At 43.9% G+C, this 23,157-nt stretch overlaps 1 protein-coding gene and 1 long non-coding RNA gene across 3 annotated transcripts in view; one reads left to right on the forward strand and one right to left on the reverse strand.

The window, feature by feature from the left end:
• The window catches only part of LOC309335166, a 722,355-nt gene that overhangs the window by 350,553 nt on the left and 348,645 nt on the right, over positions 1-23,157 (reverse strand). The gene's annotated exons all lie outside the window — the stretch shown is intronic.
• The window catches only part of RBFOX3 (RNA binding fox-1 homolog 3), a 351,363-nt gene continuing 328,206 nt past the window's right edge, over positions 1-23,157 (forward strand). For both annotated transcript variants that reach the window (XM_081849833.1, XM_081849834.1), the window contains exon 1: positions 1-51. The gene's annotated coding sequence lies outside the window, so the exon portion shown is untranslated. The remainder of the gene's footprint in view (positions 52-23,157) is intronic.

The following is a 23,157-nucleotide window of genomic DNA, read 5'->3' on the forward strand; positions in this document are numbered from 1 at the left end:
GGGGCTCCTGCACTCGCCTGCCCCCGCCGCAGGGACCACTGAGAGAGAAGCGTGAGTCACCCGCCAGAGCTGCCCGGGCGCCGCCTGTCGCCTGGGCTCGCCTTCCCTCACCGCGGTTTCCCCCCTTTTTTCTTCCCTCTCTCGCGCTCTTTGGGGGCTTTTGCGCGGGAAAGGGGGTCTCTGGCCTGGGTCTTCCCCCTCTCCTCAGGGTTAGTCCGGAGAGGGGAGGGGACGGAGGCGCGCGCACGAGGCGAGCTGGGGTGGTGGGGGGTGGGAAATCCCCGTGGTGTCAGGGAAAAGCCTGGCTGAAGGCGCAGCCGGCGCGCGAGAGCTGTGAGGCGCGGGGTTTGGAGGGGGTGGGGGCGGGGGCGCCGCTGCCAATTCCAACCCCTCTCCCTCCCCTCGGTGGTGTGTGGGGCCGCTTCGAAGCCTGACTCCGGCAGATGATTCATTCCTTGCGGGGGAGGCGCGGAGACACTTGGCTAATCCTCCCCCCAATAATGGCGAGCAGCGTGCGCGCTTCGAGGGGGGGGATGGGATGGTGGCGCTTAATCTCTCTTCTGCCGTTTCTTCTGGCGTGTTGGCGAGGTCTCCTCTACGACCCCCACCACCCCACAGCAGCAGCAGTTGCAGCCCCCCCCCTTCTCGCCGCCGCCTCGCTCCGCGGTGGGGCGCGCAGAGAGATTCCCAGAGTGGCGCATTTCTAGTTCCAGGGTGACACGACACTTGACCTCGTGTCCCTGCAGTGTGATGATCCTCCGCTCTGGAAAACTCCTAGGTGCGCTTGGGAGCAAGTGCCCGTGAACTCGGCGGGATTTACTTCTGAGTAAACATGCGTGGGCTGGGGCTCTAGGTGGTGGAAAATCTGGTCGATGGTAACTTGTAGATCCTTCCTGTTGTTGGCTATGGGGAAGAGAAGATTGACCTGGGTTTAATTCGCCCGGGGGGGGGGGGATCTGGCGGCGTGGGGAAGAGATGCTGGGAGTGTTATGTGTGGGGTGGAGGAGCCTGTTTTAGTGAAGCCGGATGAGCGCTTAAACTTTCTTATTTAAAGGTTCGAGGTTGAAACTAGTGACATTTGGGGATCGTAGTGCCGCTGGCTTTGCCCACCTCCTCGGTTGCAAGCTCGGCTAAGAGTGGCGGGTGGGGGTAGCGCAGAGCAAAATCCCTCTCTTTATTGTTTCTTCTGCAGCCTTCATAGAGAAGTTGGGTTGCTGTGCAGAATAACAATACCGAGCTAAGCTCCCTGAACAGATCTGCAACACCATCCCAGGCTGAATTGCCAGAGACTAGAAGGGGAGAGGGGATTTATAACCCAGCGGTGCCTTTCCAACCCTCACCCCCCTTTCCCCTTGTGTTATCACACACACATTATTACACCTCAGCAGGGAGCTCGCAATGAGAGCTTCCCTTAGAAATCATTATGGAAGCAGTCTGGAGCAAACTAGCTCCAGGGGAAATGGGAGATAACTTTAGCAAGCGCCAAGCCGCAAAGCCAAATACTAGCTGTGGTTGAAGATTACAGTATTGTGCCAATTCATACCTTGCCTTTTGTCTCTCTCCTCTCCCCCTCCTCCTTCCACCTTTTACAGATTTGATATTTATACAGCAGTTGGCTGGCTCTGTTCTTTTGGCTTTGTTAGATGTAGCGTGTGAGTATGCTCTGGAGAAAGGAGAATAGACTAAGGGGCAGCATTGTCTTTAAACTGCTTCTCCCCCCCCCCCATGGTGGGTGGGGGGGTGGGGGTGGGAGGAAAACCCCTCGGTTACAGAACCAGCCAAAAGAAACTCAAGACCAGCTGATACTGCGGGGAAGGGGATGGGCGGGCTGCAGTTGGGGGTCTGGCTTGAAGATGAACTGTAGTGTGATTTGGAGGAATGAGGCAATGGGTCTGCATTCAAAATTCCAGCCTAGCCTTGGACTTCCTAGTTTATCCTAGTTTAGGGGTCACAGTAAAATGGTACAGTCGGGGCCTATGCTTCTGGATTGCCCTGGAACACAAAATTAGAAGCAAAGGATGTGACTTGGGATGAAAAGAGCCACCTTTTTCCGCTGAGACTGGGGTTGGCAGTGCAAACTGTTCAGACAGTGTAGACTGGCAGCCTCTTCCCATCAACCGCATGAACTAGGGGGGCTGGCTCAGTGGTGTGTGCACACCTGAGTGTGCTATGGGTGTCTTTAGGTTGGTAACCGAGAACTAATAAATTCGGAATAGCAGTGGCCTGTCCGTCTGTGTTCTTGGTGAAGCAAGATCAGGACTGTAATGCTGCACAGTAACTGCTTTATTGATAGGGGCACGATAGGCATTTCTCCAAAGCTGATGAGGGTGTGTGCAGATTGCCTCAGGTAGCGGGCCAGGAAACGCTTTATGGTGCCATTGGAAGGTTTCTGATCAGTTTCTTCTGCATCTAGACACACATAGCCATACACTTATGAAACTTAAGCGTGGGTGAGGTTATATACAGCATTTTGCTGGTGCTGATGGATGAATAAATAACTTCTTGGCAAAATAATGGCAACAGATGTAAGTGTCCTCATAGTTTGTAACTATTATTGTTTTTTTCCTAAACAGCAGACACTTCATACTAGAATATGCTGGGATGAAGTTTTGTCCTTTCCCGCCGTTTCAGTTTTAAATAATGCCAGAATAGGTGGTGTTTAATTGAATAAACCCATTAATAATTACGTCTTGTAAGCTATGAAATTTGCATCATCCCCCCCCCCAGTCTGCAACCCACCCACCCCAAATTATGTTTGCATTTTGGATTTTTAACGGAGATCTTAATTAGGTCCTATTGTAATATTCCCGTTAACACTAATTAAAACCAACCCCTCTAGGTGAATGCAAATTGTAAAGAAAAGAGCTGAATGAAGGGTAGGCTGATTAAAAGGAAGGAAAGGGTAAGGAGTATATATGCCAGCTCAAATGTGTATTTAGGATGTATAAGTCTTCCTTTCTTCCTCCTTTCAGTTATTCTGTTCTCCTTGGAGCCTGTTGTGTGACTGCAGGAGGAAGAGAAAATGATATATGTGGCAGGCTCTGCAGTGGCAAGGGTCAAGTGAGGGCTGTAAAACAACCGTTACTATTTGCACCTTAACTTTCATCTTCTGTTGGAGACCAGTGGCAATTCTCAAACGTTTTATTCTAAACAAAAGTCTGGCATAAGTAAGCTTAGGTTGGATTTGAGGGAGGAAAAGTGAAAAGTGAAATACCCTTTGCATTAAAACCAACAACATCAAAACCTACTGTGTTACAGAGAATACGTACATACCAGAATTTCTGTGGTCCTGTGTATTGCTGTTTTACAGTGAAATGAGACTGTATGCATGGTGTCGTGATGGTGTGGGCTTTGCTTTCATGTAAATCTGAACCAGTGTGCCTTCTAGTAGGGAAACACATTCGCCTTTGGAATGTGGCATTTTCGCTCTGTTCCAAGTGGTAGAATTTGCAAATGGCAAAAAGATGCTCGTCAGATTTTGAAGTGGCGACATCTTAACTCATGGGGTTCCAAGGTGATGTCCCTATTCAGTCGTGAGCAGGGTGAAATTTCTGCCTTAAGGGATTGGTTTTGGTGAAGCTGCCTGCATCTCAATAAGACTCCCACACCTGACTCCTTCCCAAACTAGGATAGAATCGTACAGTTGGAAGGGACTCCAAGGGCCACCTAGTCCAAACCCCCTGCAATGCAGTAACCACAGTAACCCTGAAAGATGGCCACTCAACCTCTGTAAAAACCTCCAAAGGAGGAAAGTCCACCATCTTCCGAATGCATGCCTACTACCTCATTTCTCCAGGAAACAGATCTTGAGGCAAAGAAGAAAAGTCAACCAATTGTATAATATTTGGTTTAGAAGAGTCCAGTTTCCTTGTTTTAGATTTTTATAAGGTAATTTTACAGTCGGTTTTGATTTTTCAAAGTGGTTTTCAGGATAGTGTCTTTGTGTTGTGCTAGGGAATAATATATGATGTTGTAATTGTAACGGAAGACTTACTGTTCTTTAGAGGCTATAGTCTGAGGCAGGCAGCACTTGTCCCAATAAACTCCTCCACTGCAGTGGAAGAGACTAAGGAAAAGTTCCCTCACCCCACCCCAGCCATTTCCAATATACCGGTATGCTCACAAGGAACCTTCAGACCAGATTGTGATTATTTAGCACAAGGCAGAAAATGTGAGAAATGGTCCTGGGAATAATGGCAAGTTCTTGCATACCTAAAGCGCTTCATTCCCTATGCTTGCAGTGATACCATGCACTGTCCAATCTCAAACATTTAATGGCATATAGACGAAATTCTGAAAGGTTCAGTGCAATAAAAGTCAGTCTAACAGTTAAAATACTGTTGTATAGCATTCATGGATCCTCATTGTGTGTTGCAGAACCCTGACTGCTACTATGCACTGTCTGTGACTCTGTGTGTTGAGTGTACGGTCAGGTGGGGAAAGTTTGAGTTGTGTCTGTGTGCTTGGTGATCATGCTTGAGGCCTGCATCTATTCCCCTGTGCAAGAAATGTCAGGGCTTTTCTTGTTCTCGGGGCTGAGAAGGTTGAAAGAGAGCCTTAATTTATGGCTGTTATACTTGAGCCTATAAAGTCGAACCAGGCTAATATAAAATAAGAGTTGGTCTGTAATTTTTCACTTAAGTTTTTGCGCAATAAAAAATACAGTTACTATTTGTATATAATTGCTTTTTACACTTAAGTTTTTGAGCAATAAAAAATACCGTTACTGTTTGTATATAATTGCTTTTCATTCGTCCTCCGTAACCTTTACAACAATTATGCATGGGAGTGGATAGTTTTACTACATTGTGTTATGTATTGGTTTGTGTGGATTGGGGACTGAGGATGATTGTGACTTGCCAAAGACCTCCAGTGATGAAGACTGGAGGGACATCATTACTGAGCTAAGGCTTGAATGGGTACGTCAAGCTCTCCCCCCCCCCCATGCCAGGCAGGAGGTGTTCCTGTAGGGCAGGGATTCCTAAGGAGGGATGGTGGAGGGAAAAGGTATGAAGATTGTTAGTGGTCTTGGGGGCAGAGCCGGCCCAGCCATTAGGCAGGGGCAGGGTGAGGCTGCTGCCTCAGGCAGCGCTCTCATGGGTGCCCTGCCTGCCCTGCTACCTTCATCAGCAGTGGAGAAGCAGCAGCACCATCAGCACCAATTTCGGGTAAGATCGTGTCTGTTTTGGACAAGCTCTCACCTGAAATTGGCATGATCCTGCCTGAAATCAGCACCAATGGCAACACTGTTTCTCTGCCAGCAGCAGATGCAGCAGGGCGCGTGGAGGTGGCAGATGCGGCAGTGGCAGAGCAGGTAGTGGTGGTAGAAGGGACAGGTGTGTCAGGGCAGGGTGGCAAATCTCATTTCACCTCAAGCGGCGAAAAATTATGTGCTCTCCCTGCTTAGGGGTCTAAAGAACAGTTTGTGTCATTCTTAAGGAGCAAAGTTTACAGTACAGTATATTGAGAAGAAACCTAAAAGTCGTAAATCGAAAGCCAAATGATAGCCTTTCATACCAAGTAATGAGTGTCTCCCTCTCTCTCTCTCTCTTTCTCTCTGGGTTATAGTCCCTGAAGGGAAAATTAAGCAAAAACACTTGTAAATCCCAGGTTTTTGCAGAGCTACACAAGCTCAGTGCTACAGTCCTAAGCACCTTTATGCAGAAGTAAGTACTGCTGAAATTAAGGAACTTAATGCTAAGTAAACACAGGATTGAGATGAAATTAAAGTTCTTCTTCATATCCTGGCACTGGAATTTTCTTTGTCAAATGTTTAAAAGCCCATTGTGTGCCCCATTTTAAAAAAATGCCTTCTAAGGACTGGAAGGAAGCTGGAAATGATCCGTATCTGACATAGTAGGAGAATCTTTCCGCTTGGGATATTTGCCTTCAGAAATCTCACGCACAATGCGAAAACGGCTTCCTTTGATTTTTAGCTCTTTCCTTTATTGAAAAGAATCTTAGAAAAAGTTTGTACATTTGCTTGGCACCTATTATTATATCATGATTCCAAAATGTTGGCACTCTTACTGGAGGTTCTATAAAACTACTAGCACATTTGCAAAGCTAAGCAGAGTCCGGTATGGTTTCATATTGCATGGGGGAACTGCATGTTGAGATTCCTGCATTGCAGGGAGTTGGACTAGGGTTGCCCTCAGGGTCCCTTCCAACTTTACAATTCTATGATTCTAAGAAGTCCCAACTTCAAGACTATGTCTTGAGCAGCTTTTGTGGCTGGTAATTCTTCTCTCATTCTGGGATGCTCAGTTGTGCGGGTCTCAGGTGCAGAACTGGAAAGAAGTATAGTAGCTTAATTTTCAGCTTTTATTGTTTGTTGTTATGGTCCCTACAAGCCCCACTCAGTAACCAGATCCCTGTTGGCTACTGTAAAAACACAGGAGGAGTGTCCTTGGTGTCACTGACTCCACAGAGGCTAAAATTAAAATAGGAAATTGTTTTTATGGGCATGAAGGACCATCAGCAAGGCTTGACCTTGCTCACATGTTTTAAGTAGGATAGATTTTTCTCTGTGTATAACCTGCATGTTTCTATCTCTTAACTACAATCTGCATCTATATGGCTTAGACAGGGCAAAAATACTATGTGTTTTGTGGCCACCTTGTATTCTGATGCCCTGGTGGCCACTACTTCCCTAAAAAGTGCATCAGGAGGGAGAGAATTGCAATGGAGATGCAGCAAGCAAGGGAAGGAGTTCTTAACCTCCTGGCTGCTGTTCACTGTTTCCCCACCCTGCAATAAGTCCTCTCCTTGCTATTTACCAGACACCTGATTCTGTCAAAAACATGACCATTAGGGTTTGGGGCTGCATAAAATGCGGTTGCAGGCTTAGCCTGTCTTAAGAAGGAAGTGTGAGAATCAAAACAGGGTATGTGTCTGTCTGTTTCCATCCGCAATGGGTGGTTGCCTCAAGTGTGCCCAATGGTAAATGGAACCAGGAGAACAGAGGGAATCGAAAGAGCGTGATTGGCAAGGCACTCTCTTGTACATGGTAGCTGTGCAAAATGGATGCTTAATGGCATTGTGCATAAATGACAAAATAACTCTGAGCGGCCTTGAGCTTTTCATTATTACTGTTATTATAAATTGTGCAATGGCAACGAGTTCTTCCAGCTCCCTGAGAAGTGTTTCCAATGTGATAACAGCTGTTGTTTTAAGGCAGTTGCGGCTTTATCCTAATGGCGAGGTGAAAACTAGATTTGCTCCTAAATGGGTGCTTGTTTACAGTGCTATTGATCTGGAGGTTCTCTGAGACAGCCTGTCTACATGAAAAAGGAACTCCAGCGTGTTCTAACCACATTGCCCCTTTTGCTTTCTGCCTTGGGACATACATGGACCACTTGTGTTTGAAAGGGACTTTGTACTGTAACCACATCCATAAATCGGAGATGGAAAAACTGATATTGTTTACACAAGCATTTGCCTCAAATGAAAGAGGTGAGTTCCTTGGCTAACTCTTTTAACTTCCTTGAGCTTCTCATACTTTCCGATTTGCACATAAATCAGCGGTGAAGGTGAGTTAAGGTGATAATAATTGATTGATTCCAGAGGGCTGTGTGGAGATAAAAAGTTTTTCAGAGACTTGGAGGTGTTGAGTAGAGGAGTTATATACACCCATGGCATATGCAGTCATTTTCGTTTTGTTCTGCCACAGTGTTTGGTCAAACAGGTGTTGCAGGTTTTTGTTAATGCTTCAAGGTCTGTCTTGTGAAATCCACAGCAAGGAGGGATGGCCAAGCAGCCTTGTCTCAAAAATCAATTGCTCCTCTCCAGTGTTAAAAGCAAACACTTGTCAACCCTCAAGGGGGTTCTTCTAGCATTTAGCTTTAATGCTCAAAGGGCACAATTCAAGTTCTCCTCTGCCTGCTGCCCTTTTCTCATGACACTGCAGGTCTTCCGCATATTGGTTTGTCAATTATGTAAGTAGTGCCTTTGATTGATTGATTGATTGATTGATTGATTGATTGGAGTAGCACCTTTCTCCCTTCTCTCCCCTGCACCCCAAATTAGCCGCAACACTTTTAGGAATTTTCCCCCAAGGTTTTTTTTAATCACCTTATTTTTCGCTCTATAAGACGCACCAGACCACAAGTTGCACCTAGTTTTTGGAGGAGGAAAAAAATATTCGGAATCTCAGAAGCCAGAACAGCAAGAGGGATCACTGTGCAGTGAAAGCAGCAATCCCTCTTGCTGTTCTGGCTTCTGGGATAGCTGTGCAGACTGCATTCCCTCCATACGCACACACATTTCCCCTTACTTTTTAGGAGGGAAAAAGTGAGTCTTATAGAGCAAAAAATACAGTAAATTTTATTTTCGTTTGTGGTGAAATAATTGGTACATATTTATTTAATTTCATAAAATTTATACACTGCTTAATTGGTTTTTTTATTAAAAAAAACCTCAAAGCAGGTTACAAAGAATATGTCCATTATTAATAACAGTTTAGTCCTAACTATATCTACTTAGAAGTAAGTCCTGCTAAGTTCAGTGGTGCTTATGCCCAGGTAAGTGGCTTTAGGCATTAGAATCGCAGCCTAGTTAGCCTTTAAAAATAAGAGAAATGCAGTTTTCCTTTGAAGTGAAATTCACTAGTTCGGAAGTTGCTTACAATGTGCACTATTCTATTTCATCACACTGAATTTGTTTGGGGCTTGGAGAAGACAGCAGAGGTAGGAAAACAGAGCAAACAGGGCTGTCCATTATATGTGTATAGTCATAAAACTATAGGTGCTGCTGCAGACCCTCCAAGTCTTCCTATTTACCAGGGACAGTCCCAGATTTACAGAAGCTGTCTCGGTTTCTGATTTGATCCCAGAATGTCCCGCCTTTCCTTAGGACATCCCTATTTTCACTGGAGAAATATTGGAGGGTATGGAGTTACTTTTCTCCGGGCCAAGGAGAAAAGTAACTATACAACCTTTAGAAGACATCTGAAGGCAGCAATCTATAGGAAAGTTTTTTAATGTTTAATATTTTATTATGTTTTATATATGTTGGAAGCCACCCAGAACGGCTGGAGCAACCAGTTAAGTGGGCGGGGTATAAATATTATTATTATTATTATTATTATTATTGGACTAGGATGTCCCTGTTTTCATCAGAAAAGTTTTGGATCAGGGGTGCTGTTCCTGTCGTCTTGGAGAAATATTCTTTGGTGCACATCCAAGCTCTGATAGTTCTTTGGAATTATTTTGTAGTTCTCTGACACTATCAGGAATGAAGTTGAATTGTTCATCCTTATCAGCATCAGATCCTGCCAACCTAGCAGTTTGAAAGCACAAAGTGCAAGTAGATAAATAGGTACCGCTGCGGCGGGAAGGTAAACGGCATTTCCGTGCACTGCTCTGGTTCGCCAGAAGTGACTTAGTCATGCTGGCCACATGACCCGGAAGCTGTATGCCGGCTCCCTCAGCCAGTAAAGCGAGATGAGCACTGCAACCCCAGAGAGGCGTCCGCTACTGGACCTAATGGTCAGGGATCCCCTTTACCCTTTACCTATCAGCATCAAATAATTGCATCCTGAGGCAGTCTGGGTAGCTTATGTGCATTTGTAAAGTTTTGAAGCTGCTACTGCAGTTGTTTGAAGCTGTTGCTTCAAATTGGGCTGGCATGTAAGACAACACAGATCAGTGTGCTAGCCAGCAGATTCAGAACAGCAAATGCTTCACCATTGGCCAGTGTTTTACCAGCATTGCTGTGCTGTCACCAAGACAGATTGGCAGGTAATAGTGTGATAAGATGCCTGTAGACTGCAGGTTGCTCTCCGGATTGTGTTGCCAGGCCCTGTCTGGCTTTCTCAGTCTGCAGAGGAATCTGCAATAACTCAGTGGGACTGTAAGACTGGAGTCCAGTTTAATCTGGGCTGGACTGGTGAGACACCTAGGGATTAGATAAATAAGTGCCAACTGAAGATTTGTTGGTTTTTTTTGTTTGTTTTTGCTTTCAAGGTAGTTTATCTAGTCCCATGGGCTGCATTTACTCATTCAGTCTGTAAATGCAGATTTTTAAGTGCACGCATTTGCTAAATTAGTTTGTCATCACAATTTTTCAAAACATACCAGCTGATGGCAGATAAATGCCTTTTGAAGGTTACTTGAGATAATAAAAAGTGCATGTAGGGAACTCCTTAATTTATCGGAGCATTTTTACAGTATATCATGTAGCTGGGATACAGTAAATAATTCGCTCTTGTAAAACATCTAGGGCAAGTGTAAAAAAAAGATGAGAAAAAGAGGGGGCTGGTTTTCAATGCCCAGTCAGAGCCTAAGCAGTGTTCATAGCAGTAGTGGGGAATCTTCCCTGGCCAGTGGGCCAGATTCTTATCTCCTCACCCTGATGAGCCAAATTTGACATGTGAGTGAGGGCACCTATCTGTCAATCACCTGATGTCACTATGATGTCTGGTGATTCTGTGCTTTGAAGCCCAAATGTGGCACGTGGCTGCTGGAAAGCTTCCCTGTACTGTTCTTTAAACCTCCAGAAACTAAAGGAGAAGGGCTGTTAGTGGTAGAGCATCTGCTTTGCATGCAGACGGTCCCAGGTTTAATCTCTGGCATCTCCAGGTAGGGCTGGGAGAGACTCCAGCCTGAAACTCTGAAGACCTACTGGTAGTCAGTGTAGGCAATAATGAACCAGATGAATCGATGGTGTGACTCAGTATAAGGCAGCTTACTATGTTCTTATGTAAAGCCATAAAAGTGGTATACAACAAGATACACATAAGAGAACATACAAGGAACTAAAGTTCTAAAAACAATTAAAACCATTCCTACAAGCTCTAAAACCAATAAAATCATTCCCACAGATAGCAATTAATTTTCCATAAATGACAGGGGGAGTCATCTGAAATGAAAACATCTTTAGCAGGTGCCTAAACATCATGATGCTAGGTGCCTAATTTTACCTGATATCCGATTCCAGAGGGCTGGAGCTGAAATCCTAAAAGCCCAGGTTCCTAGTACAAGCTGAGCACATCTCTAGGGCACGTGGTATTCTCAGCCGTATCCTCATCTGAAGAGCACAGTGGCTGGACAGGGGATGTATTGAGCACTGTAACTGGTTCGACGTTTTTTAGGAATTAAAATGCCAAAGCCAAAACCTTGAACTACAGCTGGTAGCATATTGGCAGCCAGTGCAGTTCCCTCAGTAGAGGTGTTCTATGATGTTGATAGGATGCTCCAGTCAACAACCTAGCTGCTGCAGTCTGAACCAGCTGCAGCTTCCAGTTTATGACTGAGAAACCCATGTGGATTGCACAGAAGTAATCCATTCTTGAGGTTACCAGTTCCAAGGTATATTGGTCTGGGAATGGTAGTAGCTGTCTTACCAACTAAAGGCAGAGGTGACCTCTGTGGTTAACCACAGAGGTCACCTCTGCCTCAAGTGACAAAGATGGGTCCAGGAGCACCCCAAAATCACATACCTGTTCCTTCTGAGGGAGTGCAACCCCATCCAAAACATGTAACTGATGTATCTCCTGAACACAGGAACCATGCACCCACAGGGCCTCTGTCTTTCCAGGATTTAAGCTCAGTTTACTGGCTCTTCTCCGGCCTACCACTGAGCCCAGACATTGGTCCAGAGTCTGCCTGGCCACTCCCAGTTCAGATGTTCTGAAAAGCAGATGCCAGAAACTGCCCTAGCCACTCTTGTTCACTAACTAGAGTTTTCCAGACATCCTCCAAGGGCAATCCAACATGAAGTACAGTACACATTGCAGTAGTCCAGTCTAAATGTGGCAGGGTGCAAGTGACAACAGCCAGATCTGCATGATCCAAGAAAGATTAGAGTTGGTGCACAAGATTAAACTGGGTAAAGGCGCTCCTGGCCACAGCTGCCATGTAGGTCTCTGGACAGGGCTTATGATGCAAGGCAAGGCGGTTGACTCAAGTGGCAGAACTGGCCCCAGGGAGCACACCGCTCACTGCCATGCCCCCGCCTCCTACTTTTCTGTGGGTGTGCCCCCTGCCATGGTAGAGGAGGCAGCAGTGGTGGGGGGCTTTGCCTCAAGTGGCAAAACATTGCAGGCCAGCCCTGTCTCCTGAACCAAGATTGGGTCCAGGTGCTGTCCTAAACTGTAGACATTTTCCTTCAAGAGAAGTTCAAGGCCTACTAGCACAGGCTGTGTGTCTCAGCCAAGATCAGCTCACCTACTGACCAAAAGCATTTCTGTCCTCTCTGGATTAAACTCCTGTTTATTAGCTGAGATCAGTCAATTTAATATTCAGTCTGTGTACGTTCTCTTTTCATGAATGCCCTTTGATTCTCTCTGCAGTGTTGGGGAGTTCAAATGACTTATTGAAAGTATTCTCTTTGTCCAAGTTGTACATGTCCTTAACATTCCCACTGCTGTCCAGTGTAATTCAGTTTTGATTTCATTCCTGATAATATCCATTACACTACTGAACCCTAGTCCTAATCTGAAAATGAGCCATCCCAGCCAGTATGTTTTTCTTGAAGAGAACCAAACCTTATATGAAAGTTTTTGTTTAAGTGAAACAGAAAAGAAAATTCAAGCTACCAGTTCTGAATTATCTTTTATTTCTTTTGAGAGCCAGATGTGCTAGTACATTCATTGGCATCAACCAGAATGAATAATGGTTACATAAAACAAACAATATCTGGGAAGATTTTTTGGATTTGTCAGGTTTATTGTGCTCTTCCATCTTCAAGGGCTGGGAAGCAGCAGGTGAGGTGGAGGCCTACTGCTCTACTGCTGCAATTTGGTGTAACAAGCCAAAGATAAGCAACATGGTGGAGGAAGGGGGCAGGTAACAGGATTTCTGTGCACTGCAGAGTTTCTTAGCCGTGCTGAAGTGATCGTCTTGTTTTGTAGCTGTTAAAAATATTTCTGAAATCCTGTCTTCTACTGGAAAACCAGCACATGCAAAGTTCTAAAAAAAATCAAAACAAGGTAGCTCTGGCACAGATAGGTTGCATCTTTGAAGCATCTTTGATTCCAGGCAATTCAGGACTCTCGCAAGTTTCCAGAATGGATGGGCTTTATATTTAAACTTCATACATTTACCCTGCTTATTGGAACTTTCATTACTGAGTAATAATCCAAGATTGTTCCCCATGTTTTATTCACTCTTGAGTTGTAGTCCTTTCTCCTGGGTAACATTTAACCATGCAGTGAAAGGATTTTGTTTTTTCAATATTATGGAGATACAAATTATCTTAGAAACAGTACCATGCAATCTCTCACCTGCTGGCCCAATTAGACCCACCAGGCCTCTTGATTTGGCCCGTGAGACTGTTTTGGGTGATCCAGTGACACCAGGCATAGGAAAGTTTAAGCCACTGCTGCTGCAAAGAAAGGGTTGGAAGTGTATTCCAAGGCTTGGCGGGCTTACACAATTCCTCCTTCGCAGCTGCAGCTTTGAAAACTTGGCACCTTTCCCTGTTGCCCTGACTTTGGCAGGGATCAGATCTACTTGGAAGTGATGGGGAGCGTTCATCATTTTAATGTGAGTGATGCTAATTCTGTTTTCCCATGTGAACCCAAACTGAGCTGGTTTAGGTGTGCTGAACCAACTACTCCAAGCTTATTGGCTTAAACCAGAGCTGTAGCAGATGCAGCTAGACCTGAAGCAAATGATATAGCGCGTTACATCAGACCAGTGGCCCTTATCCAGCATCCTGTTCTCACAGTGGCCAATCAGCCTATGGGAATCACCAAAGCAGGGCCTGAATATTAACAGCATTCACCCCACTTGTGATCCCCAGCAATTGGCATTCAGGAGGATGCTGCCTTCAACCGTGGAGACAGAATATAGCCATCATGATTAGTAGCCATTCATAGCTTTATCTTCCATGCATTCGTCCAATCCTCAGTTTTAAGCCACTCAAGTTTGTGGCCATCACCACATCTTGTTGAAACAAATTCCAGAGTTTAACTATGTGCTGTGTGAATCAGAACACTGGCTTTTGTTGACAGGCTCATAGATTTTAATTGGAATTTCAATGTATTAATCACAAAGAAGGATTAGAAGAGTTCCCCTTCATTTTCACCCTGTTCACTGAATCCAAGCACTCCTGATTCTTCTTAGGTTACTGTTTCCTCAGATGTGCACAGAATATTGGCCTCCTATTTGTAAATTGGCCTTCCCTGTTTAGAGGACTGTGGAGTAAAATAAAAGTTTTATCAAAAATGTGCTTTTGACTGAATGGAATTCAGTGTGGATTAAAAAAAGCACATTCAATTTACGCCTGATCCAGCAAAGCTGCTTCTGTGCATAGATCTCCATAGTTGGTTCAGGTAGAGAGGGAGAGTAAAAGAAGAAAAATATCCTTGTTCTGTGGGTGTGGGATGTAGGAAAAGACACAACCTCTGCAAAGCTTATTTCCTCCAGGTCTGCATGTTTAATACATTTTTAAAGAGGGTCAGGTTTGTTTACATATAGAGATGAACGTGCCTTGGAGATACATCTCTATTTTCAGGATCTGGGTCAATAAAAGGAACTACTTAGGGAGGCAAGAGGATAGCCTATAACATGCTGAGAGGGTCAGAAACTGCCATTTGTTGACAGTCTTGAAATATCCGGATCTCCCCAGTTACCCTGAATGTCCACCGTGTCCCGCCCCCCCCCCCATTTTAAAGCTTTAATTTGTAAGAGATGGCTTCCTAAAAATAAATAAATAAATCTTATTTCAAACAACCAGCATTCACATTGTGCATACACTGTAAAAACAGTACAAGAGTTCTGCTTAATCAAAGCAATTTATTCCTTTCATCAATTTGTCAGTTTTACTTTTGGCAACTGAAAATGAAAAGTAACTTTGCTTAAAGATTTAGGTCATGTTGGTAGATTGTAAGCAGCAGAACATAACATTTTTTAATATGTGGGAACCCTGAAAACTAGTCAAAAGTATGACAATGTTGGTATGCAATTAGTTATTAGCTTCTACTCCTGTTGCTTTTCTTCCAACTCGTCGTTCATTAATTTTTTTTGTAGGGCCATGCAAATAATAATTAAGCACCATACAATAATTAACTGCATATTTGATTGATAGAATGTGTATAATCCAGAAGCACCTCCACTGGCTATCACCGGAGAATTTTAAAGGCAAAAAGTGGGCAATTTTTATTCTTCTTTCTTTTGACTGTATGAACAAGTAAGACTATTGAAGCTTGGCTTGTGGGTAAATACTTTGCACATTTCTTTTGCTCTTGTTAAAAGCAACAAAAATCCCTTTGCTAGCTGGGGAGCTGTGTTAGAACCCTCTAAGTCACAACTAGTCTGAGTAAGGTTGTTGGTTAGCTAATAATGCTAGATGGGACAAAACTGAAGCATTTGGAGCAGCTGGTTGCTTTATGATCCTTGTATAATTTTCTCTCTTGGTTGTTTGTTGTTGTTTTTTTGAAGGGAGGGGGTTTACTTGTGTATACTAGATCTACTGCAAGTAAAATAAAGGACAGCACACACACATACATACATTGTTGAGATCTCAACATCTGTACCATGTGTATGCACTTAGATTTTGCCAACTTTAGTCTTAGTAGATGGGTTGTGCTAAGTAAGAGCATCCCTCGTGTTGTTCTTTGCAAAACTGTAGCTCTTCAACGTGTTAAGATAATTTCACACTGGTGGGGTGCTTGACTATTTACTGCACTTCTTTTTTTCCTTTGTAAAACTTAGGCTTCTGTTTTGGTGGGGAGGGAAGGCGGTTCATGATGGCAGCTATAGTGTGGTAGTTTCCTGCAAGGACATTGTAGATCCCTGCCTCTTCCCTGCTGCATCGATAAATCTTCCCTGTGTAGCACTTCTCTGCAGTCACCCCAGAGGATGAAACAGAACCTCACCTCCGCTTCCTGAATCACAGGTGGACCCAGGTGAGCCTACACATTTGTAACCTCACCAAGCAGAGGACAAGCAATCCTTAAGAGTGAATCAGCAGGCAGATTTACAGTGGTACCTCGGGTTACATACGCTTCACGTTACAGACGCTTCAGGTTACATACTCCTCTAACCCAGAAATATTACCTCGGATTAAGAACTTTGCTTCAGGATGAGAACAGAAATCGCGCAGCGGCAGCAGGAGGCCCCATTAGCTAAAGTGGTGCTTCAGGTTAAGAACAGTTTCAGGTTAAGAACGGACCTCCGGAACGAATTAAGTACTTAACCCAAGGTACCACTGTACTCTTCTGATCAATGGACAATTAAAAGAGTTGCATACTGTACTCAGAAGACAGAAAAGCCTCTAAGATCCTGCTATAGAATAAACTGGACTCCGTCTCTTGAACTGCATTTGAGGGGGTGCTTATTTACATTCCCGGAAGCCTTGTTAACAAAACTCTGTCACACTTTGTGACCATGCTCTCTTTGGTGTGAGGATGACATATCCCCCAGCACCACCAATCAAATTTAAGAAGTTGATTCTGCTTCAGTCTTGCCAGAGGCTGGATCATCACAACAGGAAAGAAGCTTCACCAGCATTTCTAGACATTTCTCTTTTAAAAAGCACTCTGGGCGTTTGGAAATGAAGAACTGCAGCAAGAGTTGAACCCTCCCTCCACCCCAAAGCAATTCAGGAAAAGGGCCAAGCCTCCTTAAGGAAAACTGGTGTGTTCTTCGTGCAGTGGCAGATCTTGGGGTCTGAAATTTCAGCAACGCCCTGTGCAGCACCGAAATTCGGCGCCCAGCCGCCTCAGTTGTCTGATGTTTTTCTTTCTCCCCTCTTTGCTGCTACCTCCTCTCTTTCCTTAAGACAAGGAAAAGAATGGATTTTTTTAAAAAAAATCTATTTCTCGCTGGTGAAATCTGCTCCCTCATTGGCTCCACATCTGTGCTGGAATCTTTATCAGCCAAATCTATACATGCAGCAGGAACATGAGGAACAGCTTTTTCTGGATTGTACCACTTGAGACTGCAGGTGGGGGAATCACATAATGGAAGATTCCACCATGCAAGAATCTGCTTCACATAGCACACTAGCCTGTTGGAGCAAAGGAATCTAGGGTGGCATTGTCCCAGACATACTAGGGTTTTTCCTTTTCAAATCTGTGTGGCTGACACACTTGTACATGGAAATAGTGCAGTCCAGGAAAAGCTGCATCATGCAGTTCTCCGTCATGCGTAGATTGTCTCACAATGCAGGGCACTGCCAATGTATAGGCTTAGTGGACGTCTGAAGGTTCCCCAATGGAAGCAATAAATACATTATAAAGTGGAAAAACTAAGAAATCTCCACTTGAACCCAGCCAGCAATGACAATAAATACAAGGCATACTGTTTCTTGGGTGATTTTAGGTGTGGGTCGTTACTTTGTCTTTTGGCCCAGTCAAGGCAATATGGAGTAATCGGCAAGCAGCTTACTATTAACCTTAAAGAGGCACAATACTAACAGGAACTTCTGCATCCCTATATCAAACTAATCTCAGACCATAGGAGGCTGAAGACCTCTGTGCCATTTAAAAAATATCATGGATCAAAATTATGTAATTTAACAGAAATATTCTATATAATTTTAAGCTAAGGCTCTACTTCCTGCTGGGTTTGTCTCTCAAAAATTAAAATGTATGAACTAGAAATGCATTAGTTTCACAGTTTACAATCTGGTGAAGCACTGGAGTAAGAGTAAAACTTAATATAAGACAGAATGCACTGTGTTCATCAGTCTTGCTTTCATTATTTACTTATTTTCAAAATGGATAAAATTCTGGAAATGTGCTTTAGAAATGTGTTTAAATATGCTTTTAAACTTTGGATATATATTTTATGATGGGGGTTATTTGACAGCAGATGTGGGGCAACTAACATTGGCTGTTATTTGCTGATCAGGTATTTGTTTTCTGTGGTGCAATCTGAGCAGACTGCCAGGTATGCAAGTTCTGTTGAATGTGGGACCACTTAAAGGACATGCTTTTCCTCTGCCAATTTTTCTGTTCTGTGATGGGGCAGAAATTCTTGGCTCGTGCCAAATCTGTCATATATAGCAAAGAGATTCCCAAGTCTTTGAGAACAGAAGAAAAGCAAAATCGATTTCTCCATACCCAACTTACGCAGAGTGTTATCCTCCATCTCTTCCATTTGTATACTGCTTCTCACTTGCTTATGTTTTGAAAATTTGATTTTAGAAAGAAAAGTAACCCAGAGCAGGACAACTGGTGGAATTCCCTGCGGACTAAAAACATTGCGGCGCCAGAGGTTAATTTTCTAGTAGGTTAGTTTGAGGGTTGTAGAAGTCCTGTTGTCTAAAGTGCTCTTGCAACGCAGGGGTATGCCACCATCTTGGAAACTGACTTGCTCTGGTTTAGCTGGTGGGTAGCTGCACTGCATTGCACACACTGTGTGTGTTTGTGTAGTTATCTCCAGGGTCACATTGTATCGCTGTGCACCTATCTGTGCGGCAGATGCGGATGAAGCATGCTGTTCTGCGCTGAAATACTCTGCAGGTAATCTGCATTAAAGTACATTGTCTGCTGCGGTGAGTTAAAGCAGCATTATAGCAAGGAGAAAATACGCGGGCCGATTCCCATTGTGTTGCGACAGTCTCCATCAATAATACATAAAGAGAACCATTTCTCTCCTTAGTGGGCAGCCGTGGTTGTGTCGCTGGGCTTGCTTGGCCTCCTCGCTGCAAATTTCTTGTACTCGCCACCAGTTTTATAGGTTACTCTGCTTTCAGCAAAGGGGTATTAAATCCTACTTTATTTTGTGGCTTTTATTTTGTGCCTCTTTTGTCTCTGTGCATTGGATGCTCTCTGTGCAGCATGCTGGGGGTTGTGTTTGCAGAAGGAGTGTTTCTGTTTATAATCTGCCTCACTACAATATGTTGCAAAGGTAATTAGGAGTCCTGAGATAGCTCCGTCTCTATCTTTGAAGCAACGAGGCTCATAAAGCTTGATTCAGGGACCTCGTTATCTTTATTTTTAAAAAAAGAAGTTTTTTCCTCCCTTAAAAAAAATAACTTTCATGAAGTTACCATGGTTACTGCTATACTTGGTGGCTTCTTTGCTTTCCTCTTACCTTAAATGCAGCTGCGCTGCCATTAAGAATTAAAACATCAACAACGGGAACATCCCCAATGTCAGCCAGCCGTAAATCCTGTTTATGTTCCTCATGGAGGGGGGAAGCTGCAGTGGCAGCAAATGTGGAGGCACCGTGGAATGGGGGGTGTTTTAATGCAGTCCTCTGGAGATGTTGGGAATAGTAAAATGTCTCTCTCTCACATGCTACAATAATTACAGGCAGCAGAAGAGAGAACTTGGAAAGGGACGCAGCATTAGCCTGTACCTGAGAGAAAATGCTTCTTACTCCACTCCCAGCAGACCTCCTTTGCTTCTTGTACATGTCAATTCGGCAGCAAATTGATGTGCTGCACTCAGGCAGCAGTTGGCTAATCCTGCCACTTTCTGCGGTGGGTGGCATGTCGCTTAACTTTGCTGCATGCTGGTATCTATCCTTATTTATATATCCAGGACAAGGAATTTGGTGCCATCCAGATGTTGATGGACATCCGTCTCTGACCACTGGCTGTGTTGGCTGGGGCTGAGTTGGAATCCCAATGACATCCATTAAGTCCACAAGTTAACCCATCCTATTCCGAAGCACTGCTGCCAGCCTGGGTCTCTAGCACTGTTCCTTTCCTGAGCTTAAAAACCAAATGAACTAGAATTGCCAAAGCACATGCTGCATCACTTAGCTGTGGGCCCTCCTATATCTGAATTCTGCACCCTGTTCAGCCTTCACGCTGTGTGGAACGAGGTTATACCTCTCTGCCTAGGTACTCATCATGTATGTTCTCTTCCAGATAAACCTATGACTTACCTTGTGAAAAGTGGGATTTAAGAGCGCACTTAAAGGAACAATCTCCATACTGATGTCAACTTGACACTCATCTTAATTGCAACGCTGTTCTGGGCCCCTTTGAATATCTGGAAGCTTCTTTAATGGGGAATGTGGATTTCCATCCAGGGTCACCAGTTGTTGCATGTTGCTGCCACTATGACTAGATTTGGGTCACCAGGAAGATTCAATGAGGAGGGATCCTGTCGCTGGCCTCCTGGCAGCAGAGACGATCTTTGTGCTTTGGAAAAATAAATAAAACAGGGTGCTTATATTCGTCAGCCTCCCATGGTTGCCACATCTTACATCCCAAGATATGCCCAATGATACTTTGATTGATATTTCCAAAAAGATATCATTACCCAAAATTTGTTCAGTGCTGCTTTAATTAAAAGATAGAAAAAGTTCAAAGACTGGCAGCCAATGAAATAATTGTCATTGATTATTTGTTTACATATTTATTTATATTAAATCGGATGAAGTGCCTTTCATCCGAAGATCACAGGGCAGTTCACAACATAAATATATGAAATGAAAACACAAAATACATAATAACAAAGCAAAACAAACCAATAACCCCACCTCCCACATCCTTGGAGAGAGGATTCAGAGGAGCCACCCGTTATTTACCTTTTAACTTGTAAATTAATTGATTGAGTTGCAAAAAAACTTCAGATAGATGTTATCCCTAACCAAAACAACTTCTTACTGCAGAAGGAAAGAAGCTATCTTAAATCTCATTCCTTGTTTCACTGACACCAGAACCAAAATAGTCTCAAAAGATAAAACACGTAATCTTAATTGACAGCCCCGTTGATTAAACTTGACCCTCAACAATCATTATTAGTCAACTAATCTGCAAGATTAAAGCATTTCAACCCTAAAAATGAATGCTTAGGTGTTGAACAGTTTGATTGCATGTTCTGGCTTTGAAAACATTGCTTACTGCTAACTTGGGCCTCTTATCAACTTTTGTGGTTTTAAGAGCAGATTAGAATGTGGTTAGTTAGTGTGATTTTAGTTGTTGTTTTTTAACTCCCACCCCACCAGCTAAACCACACTTCTGATTTGGACACTCAGTAGACCTTACCATGTTGTACGGGAGACTTTTGGGGAAAATTAAGGTTTGGGTCTACAGTATATGCCTGATGGCATGCATCTCCTGCCTCATATTTCCCTTCCCCTGTTAGAGGCCTGCCTCTTAACTATCAAGGTATTGCACCTGTACCCTCCTATCATGCTGCTAAGGCATTTGTATGTTGGTTTGACTGTATTTGTGGGCATGCCTGTGTGTGCATGCAGGCTACAATATTTCAATTTTGGTTGTTTTTTCCCCTTTGAAAAACAAATCCTTTGGCATACCTGAAGTATCTTCCAGGTTTACTGAAGCTACTTGCTTTTCTCTGTGTGGCTCTGCTTCATCGCTATACTAAGAGGAGCAGTGCCATCCACTTAAGAGGGAATGGTCAGGGAGGTTTCCTCCTCCTCCTTTGTATCCTGTGTGCTATCTTGCTCATTAGAACATACTCCGATGTCAACAGCCATTGATCTCTTTGAAATTGTTGGGCATTGGTTACTCCTTGCAAGGATGACAGTCTTTTCACACTTTCTCATGTCTGTGTATGAACTGCGGCGGAATAGTGTCTTCTGCTGGTGAAACTCACTTGGCTGCAGTCCTATCCACTCACTGAACCCAGCACAGGATGCCATTTTTAAAAACCCAATTCCTCGCCAGTTATTGTCAGTGGAAGCCACCTTTAAGTAGTGTTGTGGACTTGTGCCTACAACATGTGCCCAGAAAAAGGCAGAAGACCAAGTCGGGCTCGCAGTAAGAGGGTAGATGAGGAAGAATCAACCTATATTGGACTTCCGGAGGCGGCGCGAACGACAATGGCGGTCCTCCTCTCACGCTGAGGAGGAAGCTCCACAGAAACGGGTCGTCCGCTACGGCAAAGCGGAGACCCGCATTGAAAAACCACAGGCGGCAAGAGCCTGTGGTCGTGGGACTCGGCGGGCGCCAGAAGCGGCTCCTGAAACTGAGAAGGGACCCCGTAAGGAGCCTCTGATCACGGAGGGGGTCGTGGCGCTGTGAGTCGATCGCTATTTCTGTGGAGTGAAGCCGCACAGCTGCTGTCGGTGAGCGCTGACCTTTTTTCCTGGAAATATCAGATCCTGAAAAATAACAACCCGTGAGTAAGGAAGGACCATAATAAATTTGAACCTAAATTACTAGAAACTTGGCTAAAAGCGGAGAGATGCAAACAGGAAGTCCGTCTTCCGCTGCTGCTTAAAGTTCAAAGCAAAAGATTTTGACGTGGAGCCTTTGAAGAGGCGCTAAAACTAACTGATCTGAGCATTCATTGAAGCTGCTTCTGTGTAAAGGAAGGACTTAGTTCTTTTAAGTGATTTATCTATTATTTGGACTGTGTTAATCTTCTTCTTTGGGAATTACAATTTTGACTGAGAAACCCAGGTATTTGGACTGCCTGAATAATAGAACTGTCAGCCTGCAGACTTGGCTACTTTGTATCTGGGGCTTGTTATAACCTGAGTGCTGACGGACTTGCTACTTTGAAACATTACTTGGCACTTGTTAGAGACATTGTAATGCTGTCTAAACCAACTCTGCTAAATACAAGTTATTGAAGGTACCTGGACATTAAATTGGATGTTATTGTTTTCTATATTGAATTGGCTTCTTCCCTCAAGACATTCTGAGCTCCCTCTAGAGGATTTTGGATTTATAGCTGTGACTTTACTTTCTCTTTCCTTTCCTCCTATTTGACTGCTTACTCTCTGGGCTGTTGTATTCCTATGGGAACACTTGGTTTGACCTTGACTATTAGATAAAACTGGAATGAGTGGCGCAAGAAAAAAGGAGCCTAAAGTAAAAACTAGACAAACAACTCTAACCTCAGCCTTACAGACACATAGATCTTCTGTGCCTACTCTGCCGCTGGCAGGGGAAGAAGAAACTGAGCAATTACAGTTGGAAGATATGGCTGCAGGAGCAACTGCTTCAATTTTAGAGAAAATCTTTGAAAAATTGGAATCTTTGGACAAGAGAGTGGAATCTTTGGACAAGAAAGCAGATGAACAAATGTCCAAAATTGATCAAAATACAGCCTGTCTAAACAAAATAACTGAACAAGTGGCCTTGAACGTAAAATCAATTGGACAGCTAGCTGAGGCCACTGTAGAAAATCGTAAATTGGCTGAGGCAACTAGCCAAAAAGTTGAAAATCTAGAACAAGAGGTAAAACCACTGCATAAACAAGTCGGAGAGCAACAGATGTATTTGTCTATGATAGAACTGCGGAATCGGGAAAACTTAAGGTTAAGGTCTATA

Source organism: Podarcis erhardii (assembly GCF_964252035.2).
Source record: "Podarcis erhardii genome assembly, chromosome: 2".
NCBI classification, from domain to species: Eukaryota; Metazoa; Chordata; class Lepidosauria; order Squamata; family Lacertidae; genus Podarcis; species Podarcis erhardii.